Source organism: Palaemon carinicauda, chromosome 11, assembly GCF_036898095.1.
Source record: "Palaemon carinicauda isolate YSFRI2023 chromosome 11, ASM3689809v2, whole genome shotgun sequence".
Taxonomy (NCBI): domain Eukaryota; kingdom Metazoa; phylum Arthropoda; class Malacostraca; order Decapoda; family Palaemonidae; genus Palaemon; species Palaemon carinicauda.
This window is the reverse complement of record NC_090735.1, coordinates 144,135,941-144,157,751: the sequence shown is the minus strand read 5'-3', so window position 1 is coordinate 144,157,751 and position 21,811 is coordinate 144,135,941. Positions and strand designations below refer to the sequence as shown.

Below are 21,811 nucleotides of genomic sequence, written 5' to 3'. Positions count from 1 at the left end.
AACTAAGTGGTTGATAGTTTCAAATGAAACCAAGTAAGACCAGGTAATTATAATAAAATCGTGTATATATATATATATATATATATATATATATATATATATATATATATATATATATATATATATATATATATATATATATATATATATATATATATACATATATATATATATATATATATATATATATATATATATATATATATATATATATATATATATATATATATATCATAAAAGGTAGCTTGTAATTATGTATTTGTTCCGTTTACTCACGTATAGAATGATAGCCTATAATATTTGAAACATTAAAATCCTCTTGGTAAGTTTTGTATCTAGTATCCTATGAAAAAATAACGTGTTACCCTGTCAATCTATACAATCCATGGACAAAAGTAAAGCATTGTTTGGTTATAGATGGATCCAGGAATTGTCGAAGTAAATAAAGCTGTCAAGATAACAAAGTTTTTTTCAAAGACTGTACACCTTTGGTTTTTCTTAACAGAAGACTCTAGGTCAAGGATAGCGGAGCAAGAGTCACAATTCACAAGTTACAATTGAATTTTAGCTTTTTTTTCAGGAAGCTCATTTAGTGGCCGTTGAAAATTATTATTGTTTTAATAATTTTAGTTACCTGAACTTTCCAATGTCAAATTTATTAGAGTTGAGTTTAGGTGTAACTAATCACTCAATTAACAAGAACCAAATTGATAGCCTCCTCTGAAGTATGATCTCAGGCAGCCAGGCTGTATAATCCATACGAAGACCCCAGTGGACCGACAAATGCTTTGGATAGTCAGCTCCAAGTGGTTACTATACGATAAAAAGTCTAAGATTAAGGTAAGAAGATTTTACTGTGCTTATTGGGGAATAAGGGTAATTCAAGATGAGATCGTAAGAAAATGTCTCCTTTTGTATTCACTGTTAAGCAGCAGATTCTACCGTTTTTCTCGGTGAGATCTTGCTTTGAATATAAATGATTGCCATTTAAATGGCCTATATAAGCAAGGATTTTAGATATTTTTTAAAGATGTGATTTTGATATGATTGAGTAGTTACTTAGAACATTATCTACTTTTAAAGAAGACACAAATGAATCATTTATTTTCTCATTTTTGGCTGTTTTTTTTTTCATTTTATATTCTGTCATCCTGTCAACTATTGTTTTGTAGGTTACTCTTATAATGAATCTTGTATTTTTTTTAATTGTACTTCAATATTATTTCAATTTCATCATAACATTTCTTTTTCTTGATCGGATCTAAAATTTTCCAAAAATTGCTCTTCAATAGTATTTCTATTTCATTATAGCATTATTTTTTCATATTGAGTTTTATCTGTTTTAATACATTCCTATACTCGACTAGCCTAGCCCTAATTTGCACCTAACCTAACATAATTTCAATTTCACCTAACTTAGCTTACGCAGATGCTAAGATTAGCACACCAATACTTAATTTTTTAAGTAAAATTCAATCTTATGGAAGTTGATAATTATACATTTTTTTTTATTGTTTTGAAAATTCATAACTTACCCGTTAAGTTATGCATCGTTAATGACACCACCTGCTAATTTTAAGGCCTGGGGTATTTTGGGTGTCAGGATGGTGGAGAGACCATTGAGCCAGAGTCTCAGCATATAGATTTTTTTTGGGCTCAAGCCATGGCGTCCTGATGGAAGGTTCCTTTTTGGTAGCTTCCTAGGGTAAATAACTACTAAGATATTCCCAGAGAATTTAACCACAGGTTATCACAGAATTCTAACTTCTGGAGCGAGTATCCTAAAGGTTTCCCTTTTAAGACATCGTATATCAACAGGGGACGCATGTATTAACGCGCCACATAGCTATCTACACCCCGAACAGAGTTAATGCTTCGGTGTGTAAGGGCGGAGAATAGCTGGGAGCCGTTCCATAGCTAATCTCATCCGTGGCTACTTTTGGTACTCGAGACGTAAACAAAAGGGCGCCATTGCTTAAATGACGTCACGTCCGTCTTCATCCTTTGTACAGTAGCTCGCCTTACTTAGACGGATTTTCCCTGTGCTAACTTTATCGTCTTGCATCTTTATCATGTCGCTACCTTCGGCCTCGCCTTCTTCTGGAAAGTTGAGTACAAGGTTCCAGTATTGTTTAGTTAAGCTCTGACCGTAAAGTAAATATTACTTTTCGAGATATTTGTTGTTTTGTGGCAGAGCTGTGCCTCTACCGGACCCGCCATCTTATGGCGTCGTTGTTGTTCTGCATGCCTTATTTAGTTAGCCACAACAACGCTTCCGGCCTTATTTACTAATCGATAATATTAGTTTATTTAGTCTTCATAGCTAGGAACTTTTATATCGTGTTTTGATGCTTTTTTACCGGTCATCGATTGACCCCATACCAGTTGGCTACTATAGCCCCCAGGCCAGAGCGCCTATATTAGTGTTCATGCATGATTTTATCAGTGTTTTCACCTTCAGGGACCATATAGGGGATAGGTTAGTTAGTGTGCCTTCCTAACCTAACCTACATGTAGGACCCCTATATGCTTCCTTCATCCCCCTGCCCTTGGGCATTCCCTCTGTAGCCTTGCTCCCCCTACCACGTAAGGGGATCAAGCTCTTATCAGAGTATGTTATCGCCTCTCTGTCCTCCCTAAGGGAATGAACCCCCATTAGGGTTGCGCCTGAGAGTGAGGAACGGCTAGTCTTTCCTCTATTGCTAGGACTAAGTCTACGACTTTCCTGCGATAGCGATATGTCTTCTATCCTTCCTAGTTCAGGACGTACATCCCTGCTCTAGGTGAGGTTTTGGAAGGGTTATTCTGTTCCTTGCTGAAACTGTACCCATGCACCGTTTCAGTCAGGCTGCCTTACCTTAGGTTAGGGAGTGTCCTCCCTTCCTTAGTGGCCGCTCTGGTACAGAACCCCTTCCATGGAAGACCCTTCTCTTCTCCCCTCCCCACCTATCTCTTGTATAGCCTAGCCTATACTTAGGTTAGTCTATACCCATCTGTCCCCTGTCCTACAACTCCTCCTTAGGGTGGAGTGATAGGGCTACCTTGAGCTTCTGAGTACAGTCCGCTCTGGTACATATACCCTTCATAGTGTCCTATGGGGTTAGCCGCTGGATGTGTTCTGTATGCAGGGGTCTCACCCCCCCCCCCCCCTTGGGTGTCCCCTAGCCCTCCCTTGGGCTACCCTAGCTCCCGGTCCTCTGCGGCCCCTGCTTCTGGGTGATAGAGTCAGCCTCTATCATGGGTACACCCTCTCAGGGGGGATGTCTGGGAGTCCATGGCTGGACCCCCTACATCCCTCCCTCTGTCTCTTTCACTATCCGGGTGCCGGTCCCTTGCCGCCTCCACTGTCGGCGATACCCACCTCCTTCCTTGGTGACTCACCCCATATCCCCGTGGCCGCCAGTCCTCCGTGTGCCGGGGGACTGCCGCCTACTGCCGGCTTCCAGCCGATGGCTCTCCCCCTTCCTCATAGCTTGGTCGTCCGCCCACCGGCCGGCCCCCGGAGTGCCGGCAACCCGGTTCTGCTATAACCATCCTTGTTCCTGTCACTAATCCAGCAACCTCCGGCTGCCGGAGCCGCCGCTCCCTCTGCCGGCGTGCCGCCGCTGTGCCGGCGGCCGCCACCCTGGTATTACTCTTGACTTTTATATTGTCTGTCCTAATGCCAGAAACTCTGCTGGAGCGGCCTCCGGCGTGCCGGAGGTCTGCCGGAACCTTCCGGAGGCGTCAAGACGACTTGCACCCCCTTCTACTAGCTATCATCTAATACTGATAGCCCTACACTGCAACCAGATGGCTTGTTTACGTTAATGGATCAGTACCTTAGTACTGTTCTACTGGTAATCATGCTGTCTTTTTGCATTCTACAGATTTCCAGCATGCTGCGTGTATCTTAGCGCGGCTGGTTGCCGGAAGCAGTTACCCTTTGGGATCCTTTAGCCCCCTAATTTGGGACTGAGTGGCCTCAGTCCCAACCTTATCCTTGACAATTCCCATGGAATTCCATTTGCCCTCTGGACTTCTACTGGAATTCTATCCTGCGCCTTCGGCCACCTCGGATTATCCAAGGATGAAGCTTACGGTAACCAGCCGGGCGGGATGCACGGAGTATGTTTCTTTCCTATCTCAATCCTCGGTGCATCACACCCTTTATCAAGTTAAAATTAATGATTAATATTAAATTAGTTTAAGAGCCATTCTTATGACTCCCCCCATACTCATTTTCTCTTTCTTCCACAGGAGGAGCAGATGAAGTGTGACTTCGACTTCTGCGCTGTGAAACGCCCGCACTTCTACGGGCATACGGCTTGCAGGACTCACGCCCCTTGTGCTAACAAGAAAGGGGATTTGAAATTCTGGGACCCGCTGAACTGTACGGTCTGCCAGGCTCACCTAGTTGATGCCTTCCATAACCCTCCCTCAGCGGAGGTCAGGGACACTTCTCGGGATAAGCTACGCAAGTGGGTGCGTGGCTTCCAGAAGAATGCCACCGGACCGTACCTGGCCACTGAAGAAATGAGGTCCCTTTTGTTCCCAAAGGCCTCCACTGATTCTGTGGTGCCCAAGGATTTGATCCCCACTGTCCAAATTACGGTGGAACCAGACGTAGTCATGGCCCAGTCCATGCACGAGTGCCACCTGGATTCCGAGGACGACGAACACATGTCGGATATTTCGGAGGGCACGGAGAAGACCCTTATGGCTCAAGGTGCTGAAGATGATGAGGACCAGGTGGAATACACCGAGTCGGAGCAAGAGGTCGCTCCTCCTTCCATCACCGACGGAAGTGTCTCTCCCGTCTACCTCCGCTACCCCGGAACCCATGCCATCCGCCCAAGAGATGTTCCGGATGATCAAAGCCATCATGGACGACAGGCTGAAAGAAAATCAGGAGTTCATCAGGTCCATGATAGGATCCAAAGAACCGAAGAAGATCTCGGTTATGGATCTCCCCGCTTGCTCACATGCCAACCCATGGAGGTATGCTGAGCATATGGTTATCGCGACCGGCAGGATCTTCGTCAGCGACAAGATCGGCACGGTCCCCCTGGAAGACGTGGAGTTCTTCCCAAACTTCGAGGCCTACCCGGACTGTTACGTCCGGCTTCGTTCTGAACCTCTAAAGAAGAGACCGAACCAAAGGAGGAGATAGTGTTCGATCTCGCGAAGGCCCTGGCTATGCTAGCCAATACGTTTAAAAGTAAGGGTTTTACCTGCTCTAAGCTTCCGGCCCTGAGCAAGAAGCACCCTACCTACGTCGCACCCGACGATGCAGTCCTTCCATTCATGGAAAAGGCCTTCGCTGCGTGCCTCAAGGCTGTGGAAGAGGGAAAAGCCTGCCCTGCACTGGAGGAGTGCAGACCCTTCTCCATAGTGACTCCCCCCGACGCTCGACACTGGAAGGACATCCAGCATACTTTCGTGGTGGGAAAGCTAGATCCTGACGTCGCCGGACGTCAGTTTAATGAAGACCTCCCGAAACTCAACGATCACCTCCTTCGTCGGGAACAAGATACGAAGGAGAGGCTCGCAGCATCCATGTCCCACCAGGTCCAACTTGATATCATGGCCTGTGACACCAGAGTACCAGACCACTACATGGTACTCGCCAAATCCCACATGGCAACCCTGGTGAAGGATATGTACCACTTCATGAAGGCTCGGAGAGCCTGTCGTGAATTCGTGTTTGCAGGTGCCACTGTGAAACACGAACCCCGGAGGCTGATTTCCTCCAACATCTGGGGTAAACACCTCTTTCCTTCTGACCTTGTGAAGGAGATCACCGACAAAGCCGCCACGGAGAATAGGAACCTTCTCCACAAGTGGGGCATGTCAAAAAAGAGGAAATCCTCTCAGGACGACGGACCTCAACCTAAGAGGAAATCCTCCAAACAGAAACCCCAGCAGCGTCAACCAAGACGACAGTTTCCGGGACCCGCTACTCCCCAAGTGGCAGCTCAGCCACAGCAGACCTTTCAGCTGGTCACCCAACCGGTCTTGTCACAGTCACCGGTTTTCACCCCTGCTTTCGAGCAACAGACGACTACCTTTCGTCCCAAAGGTAGAGGCTCAAGCAGAGGTGCAGGCAGAGACGCGTCTCGCCGTCCCTCCAGAGGCAGAGGAGGAAAGGGAGCTAGCGGCCGAGGCAGTAAGCCCTCGGGACACCAGAAGCAATGAAGTGCTTCCGGTGGGAGGAAGACTCCACCAATTCCAGGATCGTTGGACCTTCAATCCCTGGGCACACAGCATCGTCAAGAAGGGTCTAGGCTGGAGTTGGACTCAACCACCCCCAAACTTCCAGCAATTCTTCCAACAATCAACCCCCCTTCTGGAAGAATATGTATTAGATCTCTTGAACAAGAAGGTGATAAGGAAGGTAAAGTCCACCAGGTTCCAAGGGAGACTGTTTTGTGTCCCCAAGAAAGACTCCGACAAACTCAGAGTCATTCTGGACTTATCCCCCCTCAACAAGTTCATAGCGAACGACAAGTTCAAGATGCTGACTCTTCAACAGATAAGGACCCTTCTGCCTCGAGGTTCTTACACGGTCTCCATAGACCTGGCGGATGCCTACTGGCACGTTCCAATGAACCATCACGCTTCCTCCTACCTAGGATTTCGACTCCAAAGGAAAAGCTACGCCTTCAGGGCCATGCCCTTCGGCCTCAATGTGGCCCCTCGGATCTTCACAAAGCTGGCGGACGCCATAGTACAACAGCTCCGCCTCCGAGACGTCCAGGTGATGGCCTACCTCGACGATTGGCTAGTCTGGGCTCCATCGCCCGAGGATTGTTTAAAATCCTGCAGCAAAGTCACCCAGTACCTAGAACACCTGGGATTCAAGATAAACGTGAAGAAATCTCGCCTCTCTCCAGCTCAGAAGTTCCAATGGTTAGGAATCCAATGGAACCTTCAGTCACACCGCCTTTCCATTCCCCAGAAGAAAAGGAAGGAAATAGCAGGGTCTGTCAAACGACTACTGAAATCCAAGCGGATCTCAAGACGCCAGCAGGAACGAGTTCTAGGCTCTCTACAGTTCGCCTCAGTAACAAACCCAGTGCTTCGTGCACAGCTAAAGGATGCCGCGGGAGTCTGGAGACGTTCTGCATCCATCGCTCGAAGAGACCTCAAGAGACGGCTCCCAAACAGACTTCGACTTCTCCTCAAGCCGTGGTCGGAAGCAAAGGCCCTGAAAAGGTCCATTCCTCTTCAACACCCACCTCCATCACTCAACATCCACACGAACGCTTCGCTGGAGGGTTGGGGAGGTCACTCCCACCAAAAACAGGCTCAAGGCACATGGTCTCCCCTGTTCAAGACGTTTCACATCAACATCTTGGAGGCCATGGCGGTCCTTCTAACTCTGTGAAAACTCTCCCCGCCTCCCTCGATCCATATTCGTCTAACCCTAGACAACTCGGTGGTAGTTCGATGTCTCAATCGCCAAGGCTCAAGATCGCCCCAGATAAATCAGGTGCTTCTTCCAATCTTCCGTCTGGCAGAGAAGAAGAAATGGCACCTGTCTGCAGTTCACCTACAAGGATTCCGCAACGTGACAGCGGATGCTCTATCTCGGACAAGCCCGATAGAGTCGGAATGGTCTCTAGACGCAAGATCATTCTCCTTCATCTCTCACCAAGTCCCAGAACTTCAGATAGATCTCTTCGCAACGAGCGACAACAATCAACTTCCTCGGTACGTGGCGCCGTACGAGGACCCCAAGGCAGAAGCAGTGGATGCCATGTCACTGGACTGGAACAGATGGTCCAAGATCTACCTGTTCCCTCCCACCAACCTTCTGCTGAAAGTCCTCTCCAAGCTGAGAACCTTCAAAGGGACAGCGGCCCTAGTGGCTCCCAAGTGGCCCTGGAGCAACTGGTACCCCCTGGTCCTGGAGCTGCAGCCCAAGCTGATCCCTCTCCCGGGCCCAGTTCTCTCCCAACAAGTACAGAAGTCGACTGTCTTCGCTTCATCATCGAAAATCAAGGACCTTCATCTCATGATTTTCTCTCCCTAGCTGCAAAGAAGAGGTTTGGGATCTCGAAGAAAAGTCTAGACTTCCTCGAGGAATACAAGACCGAATCCACAAGACGGCAATTCGAATCATCTTGGAGAAAATGGGTCTCTTTCGTCAAGACAAAAAATCCTAAGGAAATCACAATTGATTTCTGCATGTCCTTCTCCATTCACCTTCATGGACAGGGATTAGCAGCCAATACGATTTCGACTTGCAAATCGGCCTTGACTAGACCACTATTGTATGCCTTCCAAATTGATCTGTCCAGCGACATCTTCAATAAACTGCCGAAAGCATGCGCTCGTCTACGCCCAGCACCCCCACCGAAACCGATCTCCTGGTCATTGGACAAGGTGCTCCATTTCGCCTCCAACTTGGATAATGATTCATGCCCTCTTAAGGATCTGACTCAGAAAGTTATATTTCTCTTTGCTCTTGCCTCAGGAGCCCGAGTCAGCGAAATAGTGGCATTGTCAAGAGAAGAGGGTCATATCCTGTTTACTGATTCAGGAGACATTACCCTCTCCCCGGATCCGACGTTTCTCGCCAAAAACGAATTACCCACCAAAAGATGGGGCCCCTGGAGAATATGCCCCCTGAAGGAAGATGCCTCTCTATGCCCAGTAGAGAGCCTCAAGGTCTATCTTCGCAGAACTTCGAACTTCGGTGGAGGCCAACTCTTCAAAGGAGAAACATCGGGCAGCGACCTGTCACTGAAACAACTAAGAGCGAAAATCACCTACTTCATTCGCAGAGCGGATCCTGACAGTACACCCGCCGGTCACGATCCTAGAAAAGTTGCATCGTCTCTGAATTTCTTTCAGAGTATGGACTTCGAAAGCCTTAAAAGCTTTACAGGCTGGAAGTCCTCGCGTGTTTTCTTCAAACATTATGCGAAACAAGTGCACGAAGTCAAACATTTTGTGGTAGCCACAGGTAGTGTTATGAAACCTGCACCTAACTCTGCATAGAACAGCGAGTTACTTGGGACTCTAACTCTTCGGGTGCCTATGTTGACCCTCGAGCGATACATGGTGATGTCGAAAACACTTAGTGCTTTCTTATAACTGTTCTTATCCCAGGTGAAATGTCATAGTCGTCACACAAGCGCCGCATGCCTAGAGCATGATGTGTTTTAATTAAAGACTGACGTTCCTCGAGAACGAGTGCCTACTAATAAATTTGAAATTCCCTTTCAGATTCAAGAGCAAGTCTTTATTACTATGTACATTATAATTCACTGTAAATTAACTTTACTTATTGCTGTAATTTATTTTAAATTTTCTGCAATTGTGAAATAAAATTCCTATTTTATTACTTGTGCGTCTCAATCCGCTCCTATTTATACTATGAAATATATGCCTGTCATAGTTTTATTATCCCCTTCCCTATGGTTCATGGAGATACTAAGATCCTAACCCTTAGTATATATTCACTCTTACAATGTAATATTCCAATACGAATACTTACTCTTCATATCCTAGAGACGAAACTAACCTTCTTAGCACACAGTGCCTAACCACCACTTGTCTGCCCTAAAGAATGTTCCGATACGAATGCCAACCATTCAGTCTCGTCTCCAAGTTCTTCAGGTTCTTCTAGCAAGGTGAATAGCCCTTCGATAACCACTTTGATCTCGGTATGGCCGTGGGAAATTCACTGCCAAGGGGGGCAGGAAGATTCTTCCCTACGTTTCTTTTATTAAGATTACTATGCTACATTGTTCAAAGCCCTTGGCGCTTACCCAATAGGGGAAAATCTACCACGATACATTGATTCTCTGGTATTCTTCCATCTGGACGCCATGGCTTGAGCCCAAAAAACGGATTTTGAGCGAAGCGAAAAATCTATTTTTGGGTGAGATAGCCATGGCGTCCTGATGGACCCTCCCTGCTACTTCGTCCAGTTTTTAGGTCCCACCCTTCTCTGCTGTATCATGGTGATCGGCAAGCAACTGGCTTCAGGATGAAGACGGACGTGACGTCATTTAAGCAATGGCGCCCGTTTGTTTACGTCTCGAGTACCAAAAGTAGCCACGGATGAGATTAGCTATAGAACGGCTCCCAGCTATTCTCCGCCCTTACACACTGAAGCATTAACTCTGTTCGGGGTGTAGATAGCTATGTGGCGCGTTAATACATGCGTCCCCTGTTGATATACGATGTCTTAAAAGGGAAACCTTTAGGATACTCGCTCCAGAAGTTAGAATTCTGTGATAACCTGTGGTTAAATTCTCTGGGAATATCTTAGTAGTTATTTACCCAAGGAAGCTACCAAAAAGGAACCTTCCATCAGGACGCCATGGCTATCTCACCCAAAAATAGATTTTTCGCTTCGCTCAAAATCCGTTTATCAGTCGCTGTACCACACCCTTCCATTGTATTGAATCAGAGTTCATTTACTTTACCATGCTTTCTGCTATTCATTCAAAAATGTTATTTTGATCAATATTAAACTTGTTTCCTTTGTATTATGGCTTCTTTCCATTTTTTGCAATTTGATATTATAATACTGTACTTTACTAGCTAATGATGGTTATGATAATTTGTTCATAAATGTATACAAACCTTCCACCCTTTAGAATAGGGAATATCATTAATGGGGTAGTTAAAGAGGTTGTGAGTGAGTAGCCCTGCGTAACCTCCTGTCAAACACTTTTCACTCCTATCTTTGGCCACAAGTACAAACGTACTGTTGTGTCCTATCCAAAATTTTTTTTTGGGCTCAAGCCATGATGTCCTGATGGAAGGCTCCTTCAGTAGCTTCCTAGGGTATATTTAACTACAGTGGATATTCCCAGAGAATTAAACTAAAGGTTATCACAGAATTCTAACTTCTGGTGCGAGTACCCTAAAGGTTTCCCTCTAGGATATCGTATATCAACAGGGGATGCATGTATTAACACGCCACATAGCTATCTGCACCCCATATAGGGTTAACACTTCGATATGGAAAGGTGGAGAATAACTGGGGAGCCGTTCCACAGTTACACTCATCCGTGACTGCTTTTGGTACTTGAGACGTAAACAAACGGGCGCCATTGCTAAATGACGTCACGTCCGTCCTCATCCTTCTGCCTGTAGCTTCTTGCTTAAGTCGGATTTTCCTAAGTGCGTTTTTCGTCTGCTTACATCGCCGTTATGTTGCTACCTTCAGCCTCGCCTTCTTCTAGAAAGTTGAGTACCAGGTCCCAGTATTGTTTAAATAAGCTCTAGCTGTAAAGTAACTTCTACTTTTCATAAAATATTGAGTTTTGTGGCAGAGCTGTGCCGATACCGGACGCGCCATTTTATGGCATCGCTGTTCATGTTTCATGCTTTTAGTTAGCCAGAACAGCCCTCTCCGGTCATTTAACTAATTAATATTATTAGTTATTTAGTCTTCATAGCTAGGAATTACTTATATCGTGTTTTAGCGCTCATCAGACTCGGTCGCCGTTCGACCCCATACTAGATCGTTAGCTTAGCCCCTAGGCTGGACAGCCTAGTGCTTGTTTTCATGCATGATATTTGCTAGTGTTCCTAGGTTAAGTTATGAAGATTGTGGCATTATTAAACATACTATTAACTGTGATGTAAGTGTTTTCGCCTTTGGGAACCATATAGGGGATTGTGTTGATTATGTATCATTCCATCCTAACCTAATGTAGGAACCCCTATATGCTCCCTATCCCCCTGCCTGTGGGCATTCCCTCTGTGTAGTCTTGCTTTCCCTTCTATATAGGGGAATTTTGGCTACAAACAGAGTATTTTTCGCTTCTCTGCCTACCCTAGGGGAATGACCCTCCCTTAGGGTCGGACCGAGAAATAAGGAACGGCTCTGCTCTTCCTCAGTTGCATCTGGTTGGGTTACTCCTTCCTCCCTGCAACTTGCGATGTGTCTTTCAAGCTTTCCTAGCCTAGGAGTTAGCCCTCCTTCCCTAGGTTAAGCTCTGGGAGTTGACTCTGCCCTATTATTGTTTGAGACGGTACTCCTGTACCGTTCTCATTCTGGGCTACCTAACCTAGGTTAGGGAGCGTTCTCCCTTACCTTGGTGGCCGTTCTCATACAGAGTCTCCTCTATAGAAAGACCCCCCCTTTCTTCCCCCTCCCCATCTATCCCTTTGGTGTAGGCTTGCCTACACACATCTGTCCTTAGTCCTACAACTCCTCCCTTGGGTGGAGTGGTAGGGCTAACATTGTTCTCCTGCTGAGCTGGCCGCTCTGGTACACATACCCTTCATAGCGTTTTATGGGGGTGGTTGCCGGCAGCGGTCCGGCTGGCGGGGGATTCCCCCCTCTTGAGTGCCCTCTAACCCTCCCTTGGGTTACCCCAGGCACCTGGCCGACTGACGGCTCCCTGCCGCCGGATGCTAGGAGTATCCACTCCTATCATGAGTGCACTCTCTTCGGAGGGATGCCGGAGGGGTATGAGATCTTGCCCCTTCCATCCCTCCTTACCTTTCTGTCTTTCTATCCTGGTGCCGGTCCCTTGCCGCCTCTACTGCCGGCGATAACCGCCACTACCTCAGGAGACATTCTTTCATAAGATGCCCTCCCCCTCTAAGACGTCAGCCTTCCGTGTGCCGGAGGCTGCCGCCTTCCGTCGACATACAGCCGACATCCCACCCCTCATTTTACCTAGTAACAGCTGGCCGACCTACGGAGCTGGCCACCGGCTTGCCGGCATTGATTGCCGGCGGTCTAGGTATACAACCATATACATATCTATCTTATGAATTTATCCAAGCTCACCAGGCCGTCAGCCTTCGGCTGCCGGAGCCACCGCCCCCTGCCGGCGGTCGCTACGATGGTATTATACTTTGGATACTCAGTGTGTCTGTCTTGATGCCTTCCACCCTGCAGGGCCGGCCTCCGGTGTGCCGTCGGTCTGCCGGCACCCTCCTGAGACGTTAAGGGACATGCACCCCTTCCCATACCTGCCGACAACATGCCGACAGTCAAAATGCTGCAGCCAGATGGCTTGGCCACTTCCATATATAGGTATTGTCTTACCATCCAAGATTGTGGCTATGCTGTTTGATTGCACATTACAATATTCCAGCATACTCTGTGTGTCTTAGTGCAGCCGATTGCCGGAACCTACATTTAATAAGGGGTTTCTCCTATACCCCTTCTACTCCAGGGATCTGAGTGGTCTCAGACCCTGCTACACCCTGCGGGCAATTTCTGTTAGAAGCTTAGCTCGGCTTATCCATATGGATTCCCGTTTTGTGACCTTCGGCCACAAAAGAAATTGCCTACAGATAAGGTTACGGTAACCGACTGGGCGGGATTCACAAGTATGTGTCTATCTACTTCCTTTCCCGCTCATTATTCTCAAGCAGTAAAATGCCTTGTAAATTAATTTAATGTTTAGAAATTTAGATTAAGATATCTTAATTTTAGAAGTAATGTAAGTCATTCTTATGCCTTCCATGTACTCATGATCTCTTTCTTTTACAGGAGGAGTATATGAAGTGTGAAAGCAACTTCTGCAGGGTGAAGCGCCCGGACATCTACTGGCACAAGGCGTGCTGGATCCACGCCCCCTGCGCCGCCAAGAAAGGTGACCTGAAGTATTGGGATCCACAGAACTGCACAGTCTGCAAGAGTCGTTTGGTCGAGGCATTCGACGATCCTCCTTCTGCGGAGGCAAGGGACAACACTCGAGAGAAGCTACGCAAATGGGTGCGTGGCTTCCAGAAGAACGCCACCGGACCGTATCTCGCCAACGAAGACTTGAGGGCCTTGCTTTTCCCAAAGGCATCCAAAGACTCTGTGGTCCCCCGTGATCAGATCCCCACCGTCCAGATCGTGGTGGAACCTGATATTGTCATGGCCCAGTCCATGCATGAGTGCCATCTAGATTCCGAAAACTTGGACCGTATGTCGGAAGTGTCAGAAGAGACGGAGAAGAACCTCATGGGCGAGGAACTCTACTATGAGGAAGATCAGCTGGAATACCCTGATTCGGAGACCGAGGTCACTCCCGCTCCTACTCCCGCAGCAACTCCTGCACCGTCCGAGGAACCTGTTCCTTCGACTTCTGCCACCCCGGACCCTCTTCCATTGGCCACTCAGGAGGTCTTCAAGATGCTTGAAGCCCTCATGGAAAGAAAACTATGAGAAACCCAGGAGCAATTCCGGACTACTCTAGTTAATCTTAAACAACCGAAACGGTTTTCGGTTAAGGACCTCCCCACTTGCTCGGAAGCTAACCCATGGAGATATGCCGAGCATATGCCAATCACGACTGGAAAAATCTACATCAGTGAAAGGGTTGGCTCTATCTTGCTGGAAGAAGTGGAATTCTTCCCAAATTTCGAGGCTTATCCGGACTGTTACGTCCGGCTTAGGTCCGAACCAGCCTCAAAGGAAGAGACCGAACTGAAGGAGGTTATCGTGTTCGATCTCGCGAAGGCCCAGGCTATGTTAGCCCAGGCGGTGAAGAGTAGCGGTTTCACAAACTCCAAGATGCCGGCGCTTAGCAAGAAGCATCCAACCTTCGTTGCGCCGAATGCTGCGACTTTCCCCTTCATCGAAAAGGCCTTCACAGCGGTCTTAAAGGCAGTGGAGGTAGGGAAACCTTGCCCTGCACTGGAGGAGTGCAGACCCTTCTCCCTTACTGTTCCTCCCGATGATAGGCACTGGAAAGACGTCCAGTCAACCTTCACGGTAGGGAAACTAGAGCCTGACGTAGCCGGTCGTCAATTTAATGAGGACCTCCCAAGGCTAAATGATCACCTCCTTCGTAGGGAACAGGATACGAAGGAGAGGCTTGCCGCGTCGCTGTCCCTCCAGGTACAGCTAGAACTTATGGCCGGGGATACTAGAGTCCCGGACTTTTATATGGTCCTAGCCAAATCGCACTTGGCAACGGTGACGAAGGACCTATATAGATTCACTAGGGCTCGCAGAGCCTGTCGTGAATTCGTGTTCGCCAACGCGCCGGTGAAACACGAACCCCGGAGGCTGATTTCCTCCAATATCTGGGTTAAGTATCTCTTTCCTTCCTCTTTGGTGAAAGAGATTGTAGACAAGGCCGCCACGGAGAATAGGAACCTTCTCCACAAGTGGGGCATGTCAAGGAAGAGGAAATCCTCTCAAGACGATGGCCCTCAGCCTAAGAGGAAACCTCAGAAGCCGAAACCACAGCAACGTCAACAGAGACGACAGTTTCCGGGTACCGCTACTCCCCAAGTGGCCACACAGCCACAACAGACCTTTCAGTTGGTCCCCCCAACCAATGGTGTCGCAGTCACCGGTCTTTACCCCTGCATATGAACAACACGCTACTACCTTTCGTCCCAGAGGTAGGGGCTCAAGCAGGGGTTCCGGCAGAGATTCGTCTCGCCGTCCCTCCAGAGGCAGAGGAGGAAGGGGAGCTAGCGGCCGAGGTGGCAAACCCTCGGGACACCAGAAGCAATGAAGTGCTTCCGGTGGGAGGAAGACTCTGCCAATTCCAGGATCGTTGGACCTTCGATCCCTGGGCGCACAGCATCGCCAAGAAGGGACTAGGCTGGAGCTGGACTCTACCACCCCCAGCCTTCCAGCAATTCTTCCAACAGTCAACCCCCCTCCTGGAAGAATATGTCCTAGAACTCTTGAACAAGAAGGTGATCAGGAGGGTAAAGTCAACCAGGTCCCAAGGGAGACTATTTTGCGTTCCCAAGAAGGACTCCGACAAACTCAGAGTCATGCTAGACTTATCCCCTCTCAACAAGTTCATTGCGAACAACAAGTTCAAGATGCTGACTCTGCAACAAATAAGGACCCTTCTGCCTCAAGGGGCCTACATGGTCTCCATAGACCTGGCGGACGCCTACTGGCACGTTCCAATGAATCATTACGCTTCCTCCTACCTAGGATTTCGACTCCAAAGGAAAAGTTACGCCTTCAGGGCCATGCCCTTCGGGCTCAACGTGGCTCCACGGATCTTCACCAAGCTGGCAGACGCCATCGTTCAACAACTCCGTCTTCAGGGCGTCCAAGTGATGGCCTACCTAGAAGACTGGCTAGTCTGGGCGACATCGCCCGAAGATTGTGTAAGAGCCTGCAACAAAGTCACCCAGTTCCTAGAGCATCTGGGATTCAAGATAAACACCGAGAAATCTTGCCTCTCTCCAGCTCAGAAGTTCCAATGGTTGGGAATCCATTGGGATCTTCAGTCACACCGCCTTTCCATTCCACAGAAGAAAAGGAAGGAAATAGCAGGGTCTGTCAGAAGACTTCTAAAATCCAAACGGATCTCAAGACGACAGCAGGAACAAGTTCTCGGCTCTCTACAGTTCGCCTCTGTGACAAACCCAGTGCTTCGCACACAGCTAAAGGATGCCACGGGAGTCTGGAGACGTTTCGCATCCATCGCTCGAAGAGACCTCAAGAGACTACTTCCAAACAGAATTCGCTCACTTTTAAAGCCGTGGTCGGAAGCAAAGGCCCTGAAAAGGTCCATTCCTCTTCAACACCCGCCTCCATCGATCAACATCCACACGGACGCTTCACTGGAGGGTTGGGGAGGTCACTCCCACCAACGACAGGTTTAAGGAACATGGTCTCCCCTATTCAAGACGTTTCACATCAACATCTTGGAGGCCATGGCGGTTCTTCTCACCCTGGAGAAACTCTCCCCGCCTCCCTCGATCCACATTCGTCTGATTCTGGACAACTCGGTGGTAGTCAGATGTCTCAATCGTCAGGGCTCGAGATCGCCCCAGATAAATCAGGTACTTCTTCCGATCTTTCGTTTGGCAGAAAAGAAGAAATGGCACCTGTCTGCAGTTCACCTACAAGGATTCCGCAACGTGACGGCGGACGCTCTATCAAAGACAAGCCCAGTAGAGTTGGAATGGTCTCTAGACGCAAGGTCATTCTCCTTCATCTCTCACCAAGTCCCGGAACTTCAGATCGATCTCTTCGCGACGAGCGACAACAATAAACTTCCTCGATATGTGGCCCCGTACGAGGACCCCAAGGCAGAAGCAGTGGATACCATGTCACTGGATTGGAACAGATGGTCCAGGATATACCTGTTCCCTCTCCCCAACCTTCTGCTAAAAGTCCTCTCCAAACTGAGAACCTTCAAAGGGACAGCGGCCCTAGTGGCTCCCAAGTGGCCCCGGAGCAATTGGTATCCCCTGGTCCTGGAGCTGCAGCCCACACTGATTCCCCTACCGGGCCCAGTTCTCTCCCAACAAGTACAGAAGTCAACTGTCTTCGCTTCATCACTGAAAGTCAGGGACCTTCATCTCATGATTTTCTCTCCTTAGCCGCAAAGAAAAGGTTTGGAATCTCGAAGAAAAGTCTAGACTTCCTCGAGGAATACAAGACTGAATCTACACGACGGCAATACGAATCTTCCTGGAGAAAGTGGGTCTCGTTCGTCAAGGCAAAAAATCCTACGGAAATCACCATTGATTTTTGTATGTCCTTCTTCATTCACCTTCATGGACAAGGCTTAGCAGCCAACAGGATTTCCACCTGCAAATCAGCTTTGACTAGACCACTCCTGTACGCCTTTCAGATTGATCTGTCCAGTGATATCTTCAATAAATTACCAAAGGCATGCGCTAGACTACGCCCAGCACCTCCGCCAAAACCTATCTCCTGGTCCCTGGACAAGGTGCTCCATTTTGCCTCTAACCTGGACAACGATTCGTGCCCTCTAAAAGACTTGACTCAAAAAGTTATCTTCCTTTTTGCTCTCGCCTCGGGAGCCCGAGTCAGTGAAATAGTGGCATTATCAAGAGAGGAGGGTCATATCCTATTCGCAGATACAGGAGAACTTACCCTCTTCCCCGATCCGACGTTTCTCGCGAAGAATGAACTACCCACCAAGAGATGGGGCCCTTGGAGAATCTGCCCCCTGAAGGAAGATGTCTCTCTATGCCCAGTGGAGAGTCTTAAGGTCTATCTTCGAAGATCTTCAGACTTCGGTGGAGGACAACTCTTCAAAGGAGAAACATCGGGTAGTGCCTTGTCACTGAAACAACTAAGAGCGAAAATCACCTACTTCATTCGCAGAGCGGATCCTGACAGTACACCCGCAGGTCATGATCCTAGAAAAGTCGTGTCTTCTCTGAACTTCTTCCAGAGCATGGATTTCGAAAGCCTCAAGAGCTTCAGAGGATGGAAATCGTCGCACGTTTTCTTCAAGCACTACGCAAAGCAAGTGCACGAAGTTAAACATTTCGTGGTAGCCGCAGGTAGTGTTATGAAACCTGCCGTTTAACTCTGCATAGAACAGTGAGTTACTTGGGACTTTAACTCCACGGGTGCCTGTGTTGACCCTTTTGTGATACATAGTGATTTCATGGACACTTAGTGTTTCTAATAGACTGTTCTTTCCAAGGTGAAATGTCACAGACTTTACATGAGTGCCACATGCTCTAGGGCATGATGTGTTTTCTTTGAAAAAGACTGACGTTCCTCTGGAACTGTGTTTCTAAAAGTGAAATTTCTTTTCAGATTCAAGATTGAAGTCTTTATTTTCTATGTACATTATTCTTTATTATTGTAAATAAACTTTACATTTATTATTGCAATTGTTATCACAATAATCTGCAATCTTTGAAATAAAATGTCTATTTTATTACATGTGCGTCTCTCTCCGCTCCTATTATTTATTATGAAATATACGATTGTCATAGTTTCATTTACCCCTTTCCTTCTGAAAGAGAAGAATAATATATATATAATTGTATTATATACTCACTCATGCTTTGATAATATTCCTACCTGAATATTAACCTTCGTCCTGCCTTCGAGACCAGATTGATCTCTCCTCCAGGGAGTGTAGTAAATGTTAATCACTTACCTATGCTTGATAATATTCCTACCCGAATATTAACCTTATGACTTGTCTCCGAGTCCTGCACGAACTCTCCGCAGGGTGAGTAGCTCTTCAATGATCACTTCGAGATATTAGTATGGTCCACCAGGACTTCTCTGCCAGGGGGGCAGGAAGCTGGTTCTTCACGGAATCTTTAGTAAGGACATGTTACATACCTCTATTCGAAGCCCTTGGCACTTGCATAAAAAGGGGAAAATTTCCACGATACATTAATTCTCTGGTACACTTCCATCAGGACGTCATGGCTTGAGCCCAAAAAACAGATTTTGAGCGAAGCGAAAAATCTATTTTTGGGTGAGATAGCCATGACGTCCTGATGGACCCTCCCGTCTATTCTAGTCCAGCCTTTCAGGCCCCGCCCTGTCCTGCTGTATCATGGAGATTAGCAAGAAGCTGGCCTCAGGATGAGGATGGACGTGACGTCATTTAGCAATGGCGCCCGTTTGTTTACGTCTCGAGTACCAAAAGCAGCCACGGATGTGTGTAACTGTGGAACGGCTCCCCAGTTATTCTCCACCTTTCCATATCGAAGTGTTAACCCTATATGGGGTGCAGATAGCTATGTGGCGTGTTAATACATGCGTCCCCTGTTGATATACGATATCCTAGAGGGAAACCTTTAGGGTACTCGCACCAGAAGTTAGAATTCTGTGATAACCTTTAGTTTAATTCTCTGGGAATATCCACTGTAGTTAAATATACCCTAGGAAGCTACTGAAGGAACCTTACATCAGGACGTCATGGCTATCTCACCCAAAAATAGATTTTTCGCTTCGCTCAAAATCCGTTAATATTTTTCTTATACTTTTTAGTTTGAATGACTGATATCAGCTCTGTGTTAGTAATAGAATGAAGTAGAATTACGGGTATATATACATTTTTAGGCTCAAGCCATGACGTCCTGATGGAAGGTTCCTTCAGTAGCTTCCTGAGGGTATACAGTATATGACTACAGTGGATATTCCCAGAGAATTAAACCAAAGGTTTCACAGAATTCCAACTTCTGGTGCGAGTATCCTAAAGGTTTTCCTTTAGGATATCGTATATCAACAGGGGACATATGCTTGACACTCCACTTGGCTATTTACACCCCACATAGCGTTTATGCTTCGAGGGGGAAAGGTGGCAAGATAATTGAGGAGCCGTTGCAAAGTTATCCTCCTACGTTACTGTTACGGTACCTCGCGACGTAAACAAACGACAGCCATAGCTGTCCGCCATCTTGACTGACGTCACTTCCGTCCTCTTCATTCCAATTCTAGTAGCGTTACTGCATAGTTTGGTTTTTCCCAGTTTTTGCTTTTTCAATGCCATGTCGCAAGCTTCGGCCTCGCCTTCTTCTGGAAAGTTGAGTACCATATTCTTGTATCGTATAAATAAGCTCTATCCGTAGAGTAACGATTTTTTATTCTTAAAATCTTGTGTTTTGTGGTGGAGCTGTGCCTTGACCGGAGGCGTCATGTTGCGACGTTGCTGTTCGCCTTGCATGCTTTATTCAGTTAGCCAGAACAGCGTTCCCGGTCTCATAACGAATTAGATATCATTTGTTATTTAGTCTTCATTGCTAGGAATTAGTTATATTATGCCAATAGTATTCTTCGGCGAACTTAGTTAGCCGAACCCTACGCTAGCCTACTAGCCTATCCCCTAGGCTCGATGCCTAAGTGCTCATGTTTACTTCCTGCATGATATAATAAGTGTTCCTAGTGTTAATTTACGAAATGAAGATTTAGGCAATTATACATACAAGATTCAGTGATTGCACATGTGTTTTTTCGCCTTCTAGGGACCATACAAGAGGTCGTGGGTGGTCTTACCATCGACTCTTTTACCCCTAACCTAACGCTGGGGCCCTTGTTTGCTTCCTTATCTTCCTAGTTACCTTATTTAAGGTAATCTCCTCCCTCTGCGGTAGCCTAGGCTACATCCTAGCCTTCTTACCTCGAATGGCATTCGGGTAGGTTAGGCTAGGATTGTTCTTCCCTTCTCATCGCCATTGTTCATGGCTCGAGTTAGGACAGAACCCCAGAGTACTTGTCGTTCACCCCAGCCCACCTTAGGAGAACGTTTTCTCCTTCTGTTACTGTCTTGCCTAGTCTGGGAGAATGGTTCTCTTAGCCTATGTTAGGCAGTCATTGGGATTCTGTTTCTTTATAGTTTAGGACAAGACACTAGTGCTGTACCTAAGCTGAGCTAGCCTACCCTAGGTTGGAGAGCGTTCTCTCCCCCCTAGATAGGCTAGCCTATAAACAGATTCCCTTCTCTTGGGGGTGTAAGGGCGTGTCCCCACCCCCTTATCGCTCCCTCTCAGGACCCTTTCCCCCTCCCCCCACTCTGTCCCTTTGTGTTGGCTTGCCATCACACCCCTGTCCGCCGTCCTACAACTCCGCTTGCCGGCGACTTGTAGGATTGGCTGTGTTTTATTGCTAGATGGTCCGTTCTGCTACACTTCCCTAACATAGTTGAACTATGGGATAGTGCCGGCAGAAGACCTCCCTCTTTGAGTGTTCTCTAGCCCTCCCTTGGGCTTCCACAGGCAACATAACCATCTGCTGGCTCTCTGCTGCCGGATGATAGGCGTATCCCCCCCTTTCATGTGAACACTTCTTCCGGAGGAAGGTTAGTTTGGGTACTGGGTATTACCCTTCCTTTCCTTCCCTCCTTACCTTTCTCTCTTTCTATCTCGGTGCCGGTCCACTGCCGCCTCCGCTTGCCGGCGCTAGCTGCTGGCATCTTGGGTAACCTTCCTGCTTCATTGGATGATGTCAGTGATGGTCTACCATTGCCGGCTGCCGGGGGCCACCATCCTGCCGACGATCCAGCCTCTACTTGCCGGCGCTAGCCGCCGGCATCTTGGGTAACCTTCCTGCTTCATTGCATGATGTCAGAGATGGTCTACCATTGCCGGCTGCCGGTGATCCGCCGTCCTGCCGGAGATCCGCCATTCCCAAGTGTCTTCC

General features: G+C 47.5%; 1 long non-coding RNA gene across 2 annotated transcripts in view; it reads left to right on the top strand.

Moving 5' to 3' along the window:
• The window catches only part of LOC137650266 (uncharacterized), a 136,644-nt gene that overhangs the window by 60,055 nt on the left and 54,778 nt on the right, over positions 1 to 21,811 (top strand). The window contains exon 1 of one of the 2 annotated variants that reach the window (XR_011045948.1): positions 670 to 840. The exons of the other annotated variant lie outside the window; for it this stretch is intronic. This is a non-coding gene — a long non-coding RNA (uncharacterized lncRNA). Of the gene's footprint in view, positions 1 to 669; positions 841 to 21,811 lie in introns of those variants that run through there. 2 annotated transcript variants of the gene reach the window in all.